We start from the raw sequence: 4,358 nt of genomic DNA, 5'->3' as shown, positions 1-4,358 counted from the left end.
CTCCAGCCCCCTCATGACTGCCCCGCCTGCTGTGGCTCCAACCCCTTAAAGGAGGAAAAAAGGAGAAAAACCCCCGCACTCACCGTTCCTGCCAGCAGGGGGTGATCTCTGCTGCTTGAGCCCTACAAGGCCGCAGGGAGTCCCAGGGCTTTTCTCCATTTCTTTTTCTTAAAGGGCCAGAGCCATGGCAGGCTGGACAGCCCTGTGGGGGCTGGAAGAGGCATCTGGGGGCTCATGCAGAGCCCCCCCATGCAGCGTGAGTCAGTGGGGGCAGCAGGGATCACCCCCCCACCTGGCAGCACCCAGTGAGCACTGGGGCTTTTCTTTAAAGGGCCAGCAGCTGTGGCGGGCAGGGCAGCCATGGTGCGGCTGGGGCCTGGCACAGGTCCCTCCAGGGTCCCCTCCCCACCCTTCTCCTCTGCCCCCTATTTACCATTATCATCTCAGAGTCTGGCTGTAGCTCCCTGCCACAGCCTCCAGGGACTAGCCAAAAATCAAAGCTCTCCAAATCAATTCGGACCTTTTAACTTGTCCCCTGATTCTATTCAGATTTGGAGATTCAGCCACCAAAATCAGACTGAATCTCCTCCGAATCAAATTACCACCCAAAGCTTCTCACAGCCCTACTAAATTCAACCTGCATCTACACAACTGCCTTCAGTATACACAACTGTATAACATCACTACCCAGGGCAGAAAATAGAGTTACACAGGTAGAACTATGGGAGAAAAATCTGATCTGAAGAACCTGCATTGCTCATGATGAAAAGTAAAGAGTAAAGCATTCCACTCTATTCAAATCCAAACCTAAAACTTTTTTTAATTTGTAAACTAGTATATGTGATACAGAAACAATGGGAAGTGAGAAGCAGTTCAATAAAGGTAATCATAATTATACCAGGCACCATTTTTCCCCCATGATTACCTGCCTCCTACCCCCCCCACCTTCGTTCCACTCCCCCCCCCCCCAATTTTTAGTTTGGTGGGTGAGGGAATAGCTGTTTTAGGGGAAAAAATCTCTGATTGCCTCTAGTAGAGATGGAATCTTGTATTTCACAGCTACTTTCAGAAACATGAATATCAGCTTTACTCTTTTTGAAGACTGAATTTCCATTTAAAGAAAAAAAAGTGCCCTGGGCATGGAAGGAAGGATGATGGGCACAAACCCAATGTAAAGTGAAGGGTAAGTTCTTCAGCTCTCTGATGGCAAAATAAAAGCATGTATTGCACAGAAATGCAGTTGTGCAGGTTTTATAACGTTCTGGAAGAGCAAGCCAGTTTGTATTAAAAGCAAAACAAAAACTTGAGCGCTACATGGTACAACAAGTTAATACTGTCATATCAGAATTTCAGAAATTAGAGTGAACTGATAACACATTGTGCTGTAGGAGTGACTTCCCATCACTCCAGACTTTAGAATACACCGCTGTCATGGGGACCTCATCCGGAACCCTGGTTCTTGCAGTGTTATCTAACTGAGAGCCAACAGCAAGGTTCTCAGCTATGAACTGGGCACAACTCTCCACTCAACACTTTACAAAATACAGTGATAATGATTTTGCATCTATGTAGTAGCTGCCAGCAAAAAGCAATCTAAAAAACTGCTTTACAGGCTTAAATGATTGCAGGATTGGGTTCGCAAACAAGCTTACATGTTTGTGTGCAACTTAAATAGTACCCTGAATAAAGATGATTATTATAATGTGCTCTGTAGGTACTGTTCTTCTCTTTAAAGTGATGTCTACAGTAAAACAGAAATACATACAAACAGCAATACATCATAACTTGGACAGAAAATTAGAGGTACTAAACCAAATGGAAATTACAGGAGAGATTTAGGTAAGAAGCTGAAGTTTGGCTATGAACCTGGGGTTAGTACTCCTGCAAGGGATGTCTGGTGATATTTTACGGTCATAAGGTCAAAAACCTTATGGTCAAAACCAAAATTTTACCACAGATCTGAAAAACGGTGTATCAACTGCAGTGTTCTCTTGTAATTACTGTATTCACTTGACTCCAAGACAAACTTGAATTTAAGATGACCACCTGAAAAATTAGATTCCATAAAAGGAAAATTATAATTTTTAATAATTTCCCCATGTATATATAATCTAATTAGTAGAAAGTCATCTTAAATTTGCCCCCCACCTCCACTACTGCTGTGGCAGGGAAGCCAGACCCCCCCACTTTGTTCCCTGCCCCCTATCCCCTCATGTCTGTGTCCATCTTCCTGATGCATACCCCCCACACTGCTTGCCCCCCTACCCTTTGCCTGCTCCCCCACACCCTTGCTTCCCCCAGGCTGCCTCTCCCTGCAGCCTGCCTCCATGACCCTCTACCCATCCACTCCCCTACCTTCTGCTGGAGCTTTTTTCCCTCTAGCCCAGCCCAGCCAGGGAGCAGCAGTGGCAGCTCCCAGCTGGGTGGGGTCAGGACTGAAGTGGGAGCTGAAAGAAAGGGGGAAGGAAGTCAGGATGAGAGAAACAGGGGGTAAGAAAGCAGGCTACAGATTCCCCCCAACACACCCCACGATCTTGCCCTGCCCCATGCCCTCTTCCCTGCCAAACGAGCCATTCTAACCAGAGGCAGGCAGCAGCTCAGCTCTAGCTTCAGCCACAAGCCTGAGACCGAAACTAGAACCGAGCCACCACCTGCCCTGGCTAGTACTAGTATACAAAGACGAGATGGTCTTGATGGGACGCCATCTAATTGACTCCTTCCTTAACACCATTTAAAATGAAAAAGAAAGGATAAAGTGCATCTGACAAAGCAGAATATTAATATTATGCGATATTAAGCTTTCTGTATTAGTTTGTACTGAAAATGTTTTGTGGGAAAGGGGCAAAACAGATTTCCTATGGTGAAACAAACAGTACCAAATAGATTCACAGATGCTAGGGTCGGAAGGGACCTCAAAGGATCAGAGTCCAACCCCCCGCCAGTGGCAGAAAAAAGTGCTGGGATCACATGACCCCAGCCAGGTGCTTGGCCAGTCTCCTCTTGAAGACCCCCAAGATAAGGGATAGCACCACCTCCCTTGGAAGCCCATTCCAGATTCTGGCAACCCTAACCATACTCCAAGGCTAAGTATAGATATCTGGGGAGGTTTAGTGGTCATTTTGAACCTGATTTAATTTAAAACTTAGCTTGTCCCAGTGCTAACCTTGCACTTAGACAGGTCTCAGTGACCACCAGTCAGTCTAAACCCATAACTGTACAGAAATTTTGTAATGGAAATTTTAGCTAACAGTTTCCTCAGTTTTGTTCTTCATTTTGCATCCAGGACATTCTTTACATTTTATTAATTTGATACAGAAAGGTGGGGCCAAAATCCCCTTTTATTTTTTGATACAGAAAAGTGGGGCCAAAATCTATAACAGCAAAAAAAAAAAAAAAAATCATTTTGAGTGGGGAAGAATGGTAAAAGAAATTCTACTAGGTAATTCAGTACATGAAGATGGGTAGTAACAGGAAATTGAATAAAATGAAGCTTGAGTTCACAACAGGTAAATTGTGCCAGACTAAACTGAAATTTCCTGCAGGGGCTGGACTTGATGATCTTCAAGGTCCATTCCAGCCCTAAATGTCTATGAAACACCATGCACATAAACTGGGTTCTGCAATTTTTAGACTGGTTTAGGATAAACCTGGATCTATGTAGTATCAAACTTATTCAATTTAGGTCAAACTGGTGCATTGAATTTCTGTACACTTTCCCTGCACAGCCCCAGGGCTGGGAAAACCCAGCCACTGGACCCAGCTCCAGGGCTGCTCTTTCCCTCCCCCCCGACCCCATTGGGCTATTTTTTACCCCTAGTCCCTCGTTTCCTCCTCACCCCACCATTCCCACAGACTAGCCACCCCTATCAACCCACACCCTACAAGCCACTCTAGGTGCAGCTGCTTTGATCTGCATTCACTGCTGAGCTCAGCAAATCCCAGTGGAGGGGCAGGAGGAATGGGGTTGTATGTCTGTTGGAGGGGAACCTCACCCCACTCATTAGTCTTACTAACCTTCCCACCCCACCCATGGGTAGGACCAGTCCCACACCCTAATGGGCTGCGCCCCCCTCTCCACAACCTTTGGCAGACCCCTGAGTCTGCAGTCCTCCCAACCCCCCTGCTAGCCCCACCATCCTAACTGATTTGATATCAGGCAGCCATTTAGATCCAATTTAACCTCCCCCTAATGCCCCCAAATGTCTGTACTTAACACAAGGGTGATACAAAATCCCCAGAAGGATTAAATATTCTACAGTATTTACAATCCTGACATTATTTTCCTACCCAGCCTCAGGCAGGTAATGCTTAACCTCTCCCCCAAAGTATGAACCTTTATATCTATTTTTCATAGATCT

At 45.8% G+C, this 4,358-nt stretch overlaps 1 protein-coding gene across 2 annotated transcripts in view; it reads right to left on the bottom strand.

Annotated features, from left to right (window-relative positions):
- RAB27A (RAB27A, member RAS oncogene family) overlaps positions 1-4,358 on the bottom strand; it is a 45,443-nt gene that overhangs the window by 28,340 nt on the left and 12,745 nt on the right. The window contains exon 1 of one of the 2 annotated variants that reach the window (XM_019533538.1): positions 2,356-2,447. The exons of the other annotated variant lie outside the window; for it this stretch is intronic. The gene's annotated coding sequence lies outside the window, so the exon portion shown is untranslated. Of the gene's footprint in view, positions 1-2,355; positions 2,448-4,358 lie in introns of those variants that run through there. 2 annotated transcript variants of the gene reach the window in all.

The sequence above is a fragment of the Crocodylus porosus genome, unplaced genomic scaffold (assembly GCF_001723895.1).
Source record: "Crocodylus porosus isolate Cpor-Errol unplaced genomic scaffold, CroPor_comp1, whole genome shotgun sequence".
Lineage (NCBI taxonomy): Eukaryota > Metazoa > Chordata > Crocodylia > Crocodylidae > Crocodylus > Crocodylus porosus.
The sequence above is the reverse complement of the archived record's forward strand: the minus strand, read 5'-3'. Positions and strand labels throughout refer to the sequence as shown.